Source organism: Lathamus discolor, chromosome 2, assembly GCF_037157495.1.
Source record: "Lathamus discolor isolate bLatDis1 chromosome 2, bLatDis1.hap1, whole genome shotgun sequence".
NCBI classification, from domain to species: Eukaryota; Metazoa; Chordata; class Aves; order Psittaciformes; family Psittacidae; genus Lathamus; species Lathamus discolor.
Window position 1 is genome coordinate 91,988,690 of NC_088885.1, and position 14,220 is coordinate 92,002,909.

Consider the following 14,220-nt stretch of genomic DNA (forward strand, 5'->3'; position numbering starts at 1 on the left):
AAAAAAATATACCTTAAGAAAATCTATGCTTTTTATTAGAATTTTGAGGCTTGAAGCAAACAACTCTTCATTATCCTTTTTTTATGCCGAGAAAATTGTTATATTGTTACATATTGCATGTACAAAAAGCAGACAATTCAGGTAAAAACTGGAGTAAAAGTATAAACGACAACGTTAAAAATTTGTCCACACTTAACATTTCATCTCTTAGTAAGTCAAATCCTTAAAATAATATCATTTAGTAGCATTCATTCAGGAAAGTGAAAGAGTATTATAAACGATTATACTATTGCTCATAGTATAAAAAGTCTTTCCTAATAGTTTCTGTGACATTACTATGTAGAACACATATCCAAAGAAACTAGTTCACAACTAAATATTTAACAGTTGAATTGGAAGGAAGTCTAAGCAGACAGTTGCTTTATTATTTTTCTCAAAACACCTTTCTGCACAAGTAGCTGTCACAGTTCAGAAATAAGGCCTGGTTTTCCCAATGTAGTAAGGTGTCCAGTTTTAGTCTAGAAAAATATCAACATGACACTGAACTGAACATCTTTCATTCCTTTTCCTCATGGTATTCAGAAAGTAAATAAACTCGGTTATCATGTTCCCTAATTATATCAGCTTACATATTTGACATGTATGAACAAAACATTAATCTTCTCATCTTGTCTGAAATCTGCTTCCCCCTTCTGTTTTTTTTCAAGAGAACAGGAGATGGTATACTTAAAGGATAACCACTTTATAAGCTAATTATCTCTTCTATGAGTTTATTTCAAACTATGACCATTAAAAAAAGAAAAACATTCAGTAAATTCAGATTGAAAAGTTCTTAAGTGAACTGTGGAAACTTGGTGCCAGGGAGAAGAAACACGACCAACTACTCATTAATACAGGCAAAGTAATTTAACTTTTACCACTATATTCTTCTAAAAAACTATCCCATAGCAGCAGGTGACTAAACATTCATAATTTGAAATGACCAGGAACAGAGCAGAAGTAGCAGCACACTGAAAAATATGTGATGGAACGCTGATGCGTAGAAATAAATTACAGCTTATCTGCAAGCAACCCTTGATTGCCAGCCTGCAAGTTATCCCACCTTGTGGAAAGCAGAACTTGTGGCCTGACATCCCACAGCGAACAGCAATAACCTCAGCATCTTGCTGCTGCCGCCCCTTGCAAGTTCTCCTTTATTCCTCCACCCCCAAAACAGCCATTCCCCACACGATACTACCATATCTTCCCTCTTTTTCTTAGTTACCAAAGCAACAAAAGATATCACATGATAGCAATTTGTTCCAAGGTTTAGGTATGCCATCATCTGATCAGTTAAACCATATCTTTGGTGAACTGGCAGGCTAGGGAAAGAACAGGCAACTGTTGAGCTGTTCACTTTTCTTCCTCAGAATCAATTTTCTCCAAGCTTATGCCAATTCAGTATTTGGGGGATTTCTGCCCATCAAGTATGACTAAAAGCAGCCTACAAACGGGGGGTGGGGAGGGCACAGGGGAAAAGACTCAAAGTTAACAGAGCAGGAGATCAAACGTTTGAAATGCAACTCTTCCTCTCCTGCAAAAGCGACTTCTGTTGCCTGGTTGGGGAAAGCATTCACATAAAAACATTATTAGCTTTTACCACAAGGACTACCACAGGGCACATTATTACCATATTTGACATGTGGTGAGAAAAAAAGACAAACTGGGTAGAGGACAGCATGCTGCCAGTGCTGGTACCACCATAGTGATGCCCTCCCATCACTTGAAGTCTGGACATTTGACATTTGATCCATACAATGCAGCCCCAGCAAGTGCCTTCAAGTTTTCCCCAAGTTCCTTCAAACCTTTTGTGAATTTCGTCTAACTTTCTTCTCTCCTAGAAGACCCACGTAAACAAAATATTTATAAATATTAAGTAATGTATCTTTTTGAAGCTGAACAGAAAACAGTATTATTTCCATAAACCTTTATTTACAGTAGATAGATTTTCAGATGTACACATAGTTTTAAGATATAAGTCTCTTAAAATTTCCCTAGTGTATATACAGTTGATTTCATGGGCTTGGAGGTTTTCCAGTAATGTCCCTCCGTAAGCATTCAAGCTTTTGTAAGTGCTTCCCCCCCCCCCCCCCATCCCCCCCCATCTAAAACAAATCCCTTTTGGAATAGGAAGATAATTCTTCAACAAGCATTTGCATAAAACTGGATAAACTTTCTCCTTCTTGTGCAGGAAAGTGACTGCTCTGCCCATAACAAGTTTCATGATGCCAAAGCAGTAGCAGTTCCAGATGCCACCAAAGAGCCAAACTAATCCTCTTTCCTCCAAACCGCAAGAGTCAGATTTGGAAATCCTTAAACAGCATTTGTCACTTGGGCCACTGTGTTCACTTCCCCTTCAATATGCCCAGCCATAACCAGACTTCAATTTACTGCAAAGATGCCAGTCATCACCCTTCTCTTAAAGAGATCTCTCTCTCTCTCCTGACACATCCTACTTTATCAAGAAATCCAAATTACTAGCCATTTCTATTCTTTTGACTCCTTTTGGATCCATTTCTCCCCTCCCATTCTTAAATCATTACCACATCTGACTAAAAATTAATGATACACCCAACCATGCATTACACACCCAAACAAATGGAAAAAATGGAGAAATCACAAAGGATGAGAAACTGTTAAGCTGATATGATACAGCAGTAATTGATAAGAGCTGTTTTAAACTAACAATTAGCCAACATTCTACAAGTGACAGATATAGAAGCAAACGCTGTCTCTTAGAATAACAAGAAGTTGTTCTTGTTTCTGCTCCATAGAAATAGACTGTACAGCTCATCCCCACAGACGGAAGCAGTAGTGAATCATAATTTCATTAGCTTCCACAACAAAAGATGGTTTGATTTTAAGAAAGTTGGTATCAGATGTTTTTATAGTCCCAGAGTTGAAAATGTAGCTACAAGGATCCCAAGGTCAAACATTCGCTTTGGAAATCAGTGTCTGGTTTGCATGCTATTTAACTCTGGATACTTCTGCATAGAAGCTGCTGATTTTAAAACACATCCCATTCTGGATTCTTTGTTTAAATGCTTGTGACCCAAACTAGTGGATTAGTGCAAACTAGTGACTGCAACTCAGTGCTATTCAACTCCACTGCAAATAACATGAGGTATGCGATAAAAAAATAAAAGGCATTGTTTTCCTGGCAGAAGCCAAGATGTTTTATGAAGTTTTCAACAAAGGAAAATGTGGTCAAAATGAGTCCTTAGATGTTTTTCAAATATACATAACACTCATGAAATATAGAGAAACCATTGTTTCTGCTTTAACAAGCTCCGACTGTGTTTGGGAAAGAACAGCTCTGGAGAGAAAAGGAATAGTTGTGATAGTCTAAAACTGCATAAGAAATCTTTGATATAATCCAAAGCAAGAAAATTACATATTATTGTGCTTCTTTGAATCAGATCACAGCTGAGATAGGGACAATTGGTTTCTTGCCACACAGCAGATTTCAAGCATTTACTGGTTGCAGAAGAGTGATTAGTTTTCTTGGACATGGAAAGACAAAATAAAAGATGTGATTTGACAACTTCACAAAGGAGGCAAGGAGGCAAATAACACTCAGAAACATGGGGCTTGGTCTTCTGGGGCTTTTTATAGGGTTTCTTTCATAAATATTTAACAAATTCAGTATACAAGACTACTTGGTTTCTTTCGGGCATTGGTTAACTTGCATTTTTTAAAATAAACTGCTGTAGACAAAGTTTTTATGATTTAGAACTGGGATGCACAATTAGATATATAGGCTGATGAGCATATTTTGATAGAGAAAAGTTTTGTGCTGGGTCTGCATACACAAGATGCACATTGCTTTAAAATGTTTGAATCAGTTCTGGTTACTCGCTAGACTCCAGGAATTGTTCATAGCTTTTCAACACCTTTTTTCACTTGATGGAATGACACCATAGCAGAATAATATTATGAAATAGTACTTGCAGTTGAAATACCAAAACCACCCACCCACTTTCAACTTTAACAACTGCTCTATGTGACTTTTGAATATATAAGTTAAGATTTTTCCAGATGCTTTTGTCAGAGTAACTCAGATTCTGCTGTACCGCATTCAGGTATCTTTCCTTTCACTACACTTTTACAAGAGTTGATGGAGTGTTTAATATTTACTTCAGGAGTCTGTTAGTTACTGACAGTCATGGTACCAAATTTTGCCTCGTTCTTTAACATTTTGTACAACAAAGTAGTATTTCAACTACAAACATACATATTATTTTAGATTTGATAAAATATTAATGCAGCTCCCAGCAACTCAATGAACCTATTCACAGCTGAACATCAAATACAGATTTTAGAGCATGTAAAACTTATAATGAACACTATTTTTTCTGAAGCTATACCACCAATACTTTTTAAGCTCTCAGCACAGTTATTTTGAAGGCTAGATTATTGACCATATACTTCTGGAACTCTGCATGGCTGAAGCAGTCAGTCCTTAAGGCTGAAATGTTGATCTATACACTTTGAAAATATTTTAGTCCAAGGTTCATAAAACCTGCGATGCCACAGGTTAAAACCAATTTGAAGCTGAAGAGGAAAAAGAATGAGAACACAAACCAAACAAAACATTTTTGATGAGTATGCCATCTAACGTAGCAGCAGTTGCCCCATTCTGGTCTGCTTTAGCAGGGAACTTGAGCTTTTACAAAGAATAAAGAACTCCTGTGTGTCCTTCCTGCCACATTATTCCCCCTATTCACTTCAGTGCCCAAGTAAACCACAGCTGAAGTTGAAGAAAAGGGACTGCTGAGCACTTTGGAGTTATGTTCCCCACAGCTATCTAGCCCACATTTCCAAAAGGTTACCAGTCTGTTCTTGCAAGAGGCCAGATTCTTAAGATTAAAGGCAAGTCTCGAGCAAATGCAAGTTCAACTTACTGGACCTCCCTATGCTACCTGTAACCTTTTTTATACATATATAGCATTGGAGCAAGGAGTAAGTCATTGTAAGAATCTAAAGGCCTTTCAAAGTTTGTGAGAAGATACAAAGAACTCATAACTTCTAATCTTCATTAAGGCTCCTGAAGGTGGAACTGTGCTTTCCTACTCCCTAAAGTTACGGAATGATTTTGTATTTTTCATGTCATTTCCAAGACTTTCAGTTCAGGAATATAAACCACAAAATCAAATATTTACCAATGTTAGCCTGAAAAAGAACTTGTATTTTATAACCTCTCTTTGCACGCAGAGGGCCTTAAGGGGCAAGTTTCATTTTTCTTGAAATATGTATTTCAAATAAGCATATTTAAATTTTAGTACCTCTGGTACACTTTAAGAAGCTTAATAATTGTAGTATGATGTGTAGGTATCTGCAGTATAGCCATGATTTGAAAACTGAAAACAAAAGGTTTACTAAACTCTTACTAATTTAAGTACCTATATTTCTTAAACTTCTGATTGCTGAGCCCTGAAGAAAAAAAAACCACAAAACTTGCAAGAGTATCATGGGAAAAGTGGTGAAAGAAACTACACACTGCTTGCAGAGGTGTTTTTTTCTCTCTTGCCCTCTAAGTATACCCGTTGTTCCAAGCACCTCTTTGGAACAGGACTGCTCTGTTATGCTGTCTTCAACCATTTTTCTAAGATAGAAATATTCATTTCATTCACATGGTACTTATTACAGGCAGAAGAGTTTACAACAACAAAGTAGTCTTAAAAAAAAACAATAAAGTTCTGTGGAAATGTGTCCTTAGCTTCTTTACAAGAGTCACTAACTCATAAACCGGACACTCAAAGTAGGATTCCAATTAGCAGAAATGGAAGTAATATCTTACAGAAGTATTGTCTGGAGACAATAGTCAAAGCTGAGTTTTGCATCTAGAATTAGGATTCAGCTTCTGTGTTTGAAAAGTGTATCAATCCTAATTACCCTGAGTACACAATGAACTGAAAATTAAATAAATCCATTAGTTTAATTTTAGCTTAAATGAGTCCTTAAAGATACTTGAAAAAATGCCCCATCAGTGAATGTTGAAGAGAGCTTTAATGTATTTAATGCAGAAACATCATGAACAGGATGTGCACATAAGAGCCCAGATTTTTCTTACTGATAAATTATTCATAGTGATAATTAAACTGATGAACTTCACCACAACTCTCACCAATCCTATTTTTTCATCTACAACTAATTTCCACTTGGAGCATCTGAAGATTCAGAAGCCTATTGTACTTGTGGGGGGTTTTGTTCATAGGTTGGTTTGTTTTGTTGTGTTTTTTTAACTATCACCTAGCAAAGTTAAGAACTGAGCACATGAAATTACATCCTCTGGTCACCCACTTTTGGCTGGGGGGAGACACAACTTTATGCTTGATCTTAGTCCCTGCTCATCCTGGCCACTCTAGTTAAACTCATTTTAGAACACTGTTGAGGAGACATCTGATTAAGACCAGTACTAGATACCTCTCTCTCTTTAAGGAAGTCTATGGTCATTTCACTGTTTATTCTGCTTTTCAGACAGCGCCTCCATTCAGATACGTAATAAGCCCTTCTAAATCTCTCTCTGCACATGAACAATTAATTAAAACCCATTACCATTATTCCCATCCCCTGGTTTGCTCCTTACGGAGCCTTCCAAAAAAAAAAAAAAAAAAATAAAAATACCACCAACAAAAAAAACATCCCAAAATTCATTTCCCTGTTCATGGAAGAACCCTGGCATTATCCCTTTTAATTTTCAGTGCAATTCTGGTTATCATTGACAATTTACACTAAAGCATTGCTAGCATACAGAATGCAGGCTTAAATGGCATGGAAAAAGACATGATATTGATGACCCGTAGCTACAAAAAGTAAACAGGTTCAGATTCAAGTTCTTCAGGCTCTGTTGGCCTTCGTCATGTTGGACCTGTACAGTGAGGCTAGTACTCCTGTCTCCTGTAGAACTACTTAATGCGAGACATCTATGCACTGTCATGCTATCATAACTCCAGTGGCTGACAGGAAGCACCAGCTGAAGTTCTTGAGTCTACTCTGATGCACTGCAAAAAAAAGAAAAGTCAAAGAATACAACGTATCCTCCTCCTCACTTGCCCCTAACAAGTTTTCACAGGCAACTTGGTTGTTGAATATCACCCTGATTCAATTGTTCCACATAACTGGGATGACAAATTTTGTCATATGACTTCACTTACATGTCAGGAATTCCCTTACATGAAGGGATACTGGAACTTAACATGAAAAAAGTACTGCACCCCATTACAAAGAAATACTACTACAAAAAAAAATTAATTGTAAGAGTTTCTCTACAGTAAGAAATCCCACCAAGAGAAAAAAAAAAAAATCCTAGAGATTCTATCACTTGCACATCTTAACCAACATGAGCACTCCTGAAAATAAAGTAGACTTCCCTAAACATTTACAATATTACACTGGCTTGCAATTTACAGGACAACATTTTAAAAAGCAAGGTGAGTATTATGGAACAAAGAGCAATTCACATGTTCTGCCTCCAAAGGATGCTAATGCTCTTTCAGCTAGACAGCAGAACACTGAACTGGCTTATCTTTGGGGTAAGCTTTCTAACAGAATAAAGTTTCTGAAAGTTGATACCAGCATGGCACAAGAGAAAAAAAAAACCACAACAAAACAACAAAAAGGCATGAAACACTTCCCTCCTTAACTAGCAATGAATTTCACAGCAGCTGTACATTAGCTGGTCCCACAGTCTGAACCTCCACAGCAGCAAACTGCTGCTGCTTTATACCATTCTTCTCCAGCAGTAAAACTTGTCACAGGAGAACAAACAAAATGTCTTGGAGACCATCAGGTTATGCAGAATAGCAGCCTACAACATAAATTGTGCTCAATGTCCCTACCTGTATATCTTTCAACTGCTAGAAAAAATCTGATAATGAAGGAAAAATACACGAGCTGAAACTATCAATGAGAGTTGCTGTGGTCATTAAACACTGATTCCAGTAAGAAGATGTCATTACAAAGCTCTGACTATTGAGGGTAACTTTTTCATTCCACAGAAATGAAGCTGACTATTCCAACACCAAAACCAAACACCTTGGATTAAAAAAAGCCTAACAAACCTAAAGTTGTGAAACCACTTCACAAGTGCCATGCCATAGTCATCTACCACTTAAAGGCACAAGAGAACAAGAAAAAAAAGTCATGGATTTTTTTTTTTTCCTGATTGAAAATTAAACCCTGGATCACAGAAGCAAGGGTGGTAACTGATAGCAAGAGGCAGTCTACAGAGACCACCCTTCCAAGGGTAACTTCTCTTAACCGACAAGGTCTCCAAGCACATTTGCTTTCACTGACAGCTAAGGTTATCTGCTAAGCTTACCTTTTCACGTCAATTTCTCAGTTCCACTGGCCTTTCAAAGGAAAACATGAGGAATCAAAGTCATGCGTCCTACAAGAAACTACAAACCACAACTCGGTAACCTGCATAGTCTAGGGCTTTAGAATTCAAGTTAATTCTCTTTAGTGGATTATAACAAGAGACCTTTATGTGAACCTGATGGTAAGAACGCCTCAATCAGCTGGGAGTTACTACAACAGTACATGCACTAGATATTTATGCGGTGCTCAAAGTCACAAGCTTCTAATTCAGCCGAAAGTAAACGCCCCTTAAGAACCTTCATATTTCATAGTGCAAAACCATAGTTAAGTAATCAAAAAGTGAATAATAGAGCAGTTAGCCAGCTCTTTAATACATTAGCTAAAAGTATATCAATTCCATTGATTTTTATGATGGGCTGATTTCGCATAATGGATTAAGCTCACTGGAAGGACTGTAAAGGGGAAAAAATGCTTTGCCAGAATTAGTGGAAGATGGTGTCAAAATGCTTTTATTACAAGCCTCCTGTTAAAACATTTTATTTGGGGATGCTAAATTTAGAATATGACTGTCAAGAATAGATTTGGTGCTAAAAGCTATGATTACACATCTGAAGATGTGCCTCACAGATTTCAGTTGTATTTTGCTTTAAAGATTTTGTTTTATTCCTAGCTAAGAAACAGGAAGCTTGGACTATGAATACATATTCAAGCTTCAACACAGCAAAAGGTTAACAGCAGGATGCTCCAAGGATCCATAAAGCAAGCAACATTTAAAGGCATTAATTAATGATCTGGAAAGGAAAGTAGAAAAGTTAACAGTTATATAGGTTAGCCAAGTACAGAAGACCAAAAATGTAACCAACTGGGAGCTAATCAACTGTGATGTACAGGTGTAACAGTGGCAGATAAATTCAACATTAATAAAGGCAGAAGAAATGTCACTGAGAGTTTAAGGCAGAATTATTAGTATGGTCAGCAACCTTCTAAATTAAGTAGACCTAGTGTAAACAAGAAGATTAGAAGCATCCCTGCGGAACTCGAGGAAGATCTCTGTTCAGTATGAGAACATAGCTGTTAAAAATTAAAAGTATCAGGATTCAAAAGCATCAGTGGCAAGCACTAGCAAAACTGTATCTTCATACTAAAACTAGTGCTTAGTTCTCAATCATCACCTGCAAAAGGTTGCTGCAATATTAGATTAAGTGAAGAATTAGAAATTAATAATGTTAATACAAAGAATCACAAAGCAAAACATGAAAAAACGCATAGCTATGGACTAAAAAATGTAAACAGAAGGGAAATAGTTTACACTCAGAAATTAAGATACTGCTCACTGAAAGGGGGAGTAATACAGTTCAGAGGTACACTCTTTTGATACAATGCATATGCAAGGTAATCTCTAGTGCATCCTTATAATAAAGAATCTGCCAATAGCCAAAGAAGGACAGAAAACTGGACTGTGATGAGGAACGTCACATTTAAAGATCCAGGCCCACTTCTATTAAGTATTCGTGTAACTGGTGAAAGCCCCATACCACATCATAAGTATTCAACATGGGCCTCCTGTAATACTACTTATATCTGCATGAGCTACTCATCTAAATGAGCTCCAAATAAAAATCACTGCCATAATTTCAATGCTAAAATCACAGTCATGGCCCTGGGGGGGGGGGGGGGGGGAGGAGGTAGGGGAATTGAGGAGGGAAAGAAGTGGGGGCCCTAAACCACTACCTTCCAATTAAAATTTAAAAATCGAGACCCTGAAGAGCAACACTGGAATGCAAAACACACACTATAACTGCAAGACAACAGTACAGACTTCCAGGCTTTGGTTAATAATTTAAAACAACTAAAAGAACTCTGAAACTCTTGATAAAGCAATTGGTTTATAAGCATGAAACAGCACCATTCTCAAAAGCCCCACTCCAACTACTAAAAAAGAAGCTCTATTTCAATTTGTGGGTCAGTCCTTCCCCTTGTAAGCACTGAAGGCTCCCAATACAGGTCAATGTGCATCTAGAGATGGTTCCTGCATTTTCACATCAAAGACAATTAAAGAAACAGACTGAGGATGACTGCAGAGACAAAAACCTTCCCATTTTGGCCCTCTGAATCAAACTTTTGTGCCAGGTGGATCATCAGAGACTTAGCATGTGCACTAAAACAAAATAATAAATCGAATATATAAAATGCAAAATCTGTCAAGAAGCTCTTGTCTCCTGAACTAAACATAATGTAAATTGCATTCAAATGATTTAAGTATTTGGAAGTACCCTATTTTTAGATGAGTGCTCCTGGACCTACTTTTTGTTTTCATCCCAAACATCACACCCTTTCTGCAACAGCAGAAAGAAAAACATTTAACAAGTTTACACCTATGTACAGCTTATCCATATATATGCAACCAAGAAAGGGCAGCGGGGTACTATTTCATTAAGGCAGCAATCTGGCACTGAAATCTATTCTAAATTACCTCTATTATTTCTCTGTATAGCTTATTCCTGAACTTGTTTGAGCAAATCCAGTCCAAGATGATGAGGGAGAAGGAACAAATCATTGTATAAAACTGAAACAGTACCACCTCACCACTAGGCTAGGCAATGACTGTCACATGGCAGCTTTAAACCATTTTCATAACTTTCATTAGTGTCTTTGAATTGCCCTGTTCCCACAGGAACAAGGTACATGAGGAGTAAGGTATCCTCATTCACACAGCTTACAATTTTGAAAAGCCAGGCAGCATCCAATAATAGTCTGAATGTTATCATCGCCACCTTGATCTCAAGGGTGACTTGTATGTGGCGCCCTTGACAGGCACCATTCGTACCATTTCTGAGATGACCACGCTGCCACAATCTCCCTATCGCCAATGATTTTGAGTTCTCTCTGATGCACATTCATGCTTCACAGACAAATTACGCCTGATAAAAAGTGCTGGCACTACCACTTAAAAAAGACAAACATCACAGAATGACACAGACAAAATCCCAAGTCACAGAAAACGACAAAGCTGGCACTAGAAAGTGAAATGTTTTCTCCAATATAAGCAATCCTTTGTATTTAGGAGAAAAACGAGTTCTGTGGTGTTCCAAGTGTTCAGAGCAACATGATCTTCACTGCTTTTGCAAAGGAGCAAAGTCGAGAGCAGCAGTGTATAAAAATACATGGTTAGCTACATAGTTTTGGTTTGCACAGCTGTTGGCTATGTTCATTTACAGTTCATGTAGTGCCAACATCATTTATATAAACAACAGAGGCTGGTGTGCTCCTGCTCATAGCCATAAAAGTTATTTCTCTCAGCAGCTGCTGCACAAAAATTAGTTTCTATTTCAGTATCGCACACTGCTAAGTTCACAAAGCGGGGGGTTCTGGAGACCGCTGAAAACAACTAGGACCTAAAGAAACTTGCCCGTACTTAATAACGAAGGGGAGGGAGGGGGAGATGGACGACATACACTTCTGCTTTCTGAGAGTGTAAGGCGGTAGTAACTCTCTGTTAACACGGATAAAGTCACACGAAAACTAAGTTGCTTTAGGCAACTACTTGGAACGAGAACTTTAGTTTCCCTGACCCTCTCCAGCTTTATGAATTAAAAGGAAATATAATAAGGATTATCCGGATTCCGGCAGATAAGAGAGAGTCTAAAATATTAAGCGACACATTATGTAATAAACATTAACTGATCGAACTCGATGTGACAGCGGTGCAGAGAGGTAGCGCCGCGGATGCTGCCCGGGTACTCCCCCCTGCACACACACACACACACACACACATACACAGAGGCAAGCTCCTGGAGGCTGCTGCTGACACAGAGCCGCTCCCGACCCCTGGAACCAGCAACAGGACGTCCTCAGCCGGCCGCCCACCCTTCTCCCCGGCGAGGATCGGCCCGGGAGCCGGTTGTGCGCGCCCGTGCCCCGGCCCGCTGCCGGCCGGAGGAGCAGGCACCGCGGCGGAGCCGCCCCGCTCCCCGAGGGGAGGAAGCGGCGACCGGCAGAGGCGGCGGCTCCCGAGGCGGCGGTGGGAGCGCGGAGAAGCCCAGCACCGCCGCCTGAACTTGGCGCTTCCCCTTCCCTCAGCTCCAGCGCGGGGCGGGGGGAAGCGGAACGCGAGGCGACCAGAGCCCGCACTCACCTCGGCCCTCTCTGTCGCTGCGGGGCGGCCGGACGGCCGTTGTGTGGGTGGTGGGGGGTCCCCGTGCAGCGCCTGCCCCGCCGCTCCTGCGCCTGTCACCGTGCGCCCGGGGAGGAGAGTCCCGCGGGGTAAATCCTCCGGGCGGCGGCGGGGACGGGCACCAGCCTCACACCGCCCGCTCGTCGCGGCGGCCGCTGCCTCGCACCAAGTTGAGGCGCGGCCGCCGTTGCCGCTGCGCGGCCGGGCTGCCTGCGGCGGCCGCTACAGCCGCGGGGAACCGGCGCCTCCTTTCGCCGCCTCGCTCCGCGGCCGGGGAAGGAGCGCTGCTGCACCGCCGCCACCGCCGCCCCGGCCCCGCTCTTCCTGCGGCTGCCGGGAGCCGCGCTCCGGGCGCAGCGGTGCGGTCACACGGAGCCCCGCGGGGAAGCCTCCTTCCCCGCCGCCGCCGCCGCCTCCTCCTCCTCCCTCAGCGCCCGGGAGCCCTCCGTTGCAGCCCCGCGGCGGCGCCCGCTCCGCATGCCCCGTCGCTCCGCGCACCGCCGCTGCTGCCGCTGCCGCCCCCACCCGCACCCTCCTCAGCGCCTCGCCTCCATCACCGGCGCGGGGGCGTCACGGCGGCGGCGGCGGGCGCAGGGAGAGGGGCGGCGACTGCCCGCCCCGGCGCGCGCGGGCACGTCCCCCGCCCGCCCGCGCCCCGCCCCGCCGCTACCCCGGATGTGTGTGTGCGGTGTGACGGGAGGGGGCTACGCGCGGCGGAGCTCCCCGGTGTGGCAGCAGCGGACCCCGCTTTGGGGCTGAGGGGCTGCGCGTTAAGGCCGGTCCCAGTCAAACACGCGGCTGGAAGCGGCTGTGCCTGCGCCCCCCTCCACGCACACACACACGCTGCGGTGCGGCTGGGGTGCGCGGTGATCGGGCTGCCGGTGCGCGGCGGCCCGCGGGGACTGCGGTACAGGGCCGTGGGCAGTGAGCAGGTGTGGTGCGCTCCTGTGTCATCCCGGCTCCGCCTGCTCCCGCCCTGCCTGCGCCCTAAAAGGAGGTCTGGCCTAGGAGGGCGTGCAAGAGCCGCGCGACTGAGTTGACCTTGCTGCGCCTTTCAGTGGGGCCACCAGCGTCGGCCGGTCCCAGCTCCTTGCTGGGGCACGGGTGGCTGTGGCGGAGCTTGTGTGGTGCGCACCATGGTGGTTAGACGTGTTGTGTTGGGTTACTGGGCTGTAGCAAGCCTCCACGTAGCAGTGGACCCTGAGCGAGGCAGTGAGGTGTGAGTATGGGGCCCACTGCAGCATCAAAATGTTAGACGTGAACAGCCTTGAACCACGTGGACAAGTGTGAGGACTCCCTGCTGGTAGCGGAGGGGTTGTAACTAGACAATCTTAAGGTCCTTTCCAATCCAAACCATTCTATGATTCTACATGCCCTATAACCGTGTTTGTGTCCCAAGATCATTTAGTACAGTTAGATCACTTTGTCCCCACCCCCAAAATATATTTTTGACATTTGAATTCTGGGAACTGTTTTATCTTTCCCTACTCTTATATTCAGCTTTTTCAAGTTTATAGATCAAAGTTTATATTCCCTCTTTAAAAAGTCTTAACTAGCAGAGTTTCAGTGAAGAAAACACTGCGTTTCCGTGACAAGTGAGTCTCAAGCCTCTGAAATGATGTGTAACTTTAAAGAGGTATTTGTTTACAGAACCCCCAAACCATGCTGTGCTCATTATAAACATA

General features: G+C 42.1%; 1 protein-coding gene across 2 annotated transcripts in view; it reads right to left on the reverse strand.

Annotated features, from left to right (window-relative positions):
* Positions 1 to 13,118, reverse strand: part of GALNT1 (polypeptide N-acetylgalactosaminyltransferase 1) — an 86,829-nt gene extending 73,711 nt beyond the window's left edge. For both annotated transcript variants that reach the window (XM_065667742.1, XM_065667741.1), the window contains exon 1: positions 12,497 to 13,118. The gene's annotated coding sequence lies outside the window, so the exon portion shown is untranslated. The remainder of the gene's footprint in view (positions 1 to 12,496) is intronic.
* Positions 13,119 to 14,220: the final 1,102 nt, after the last annotated feature.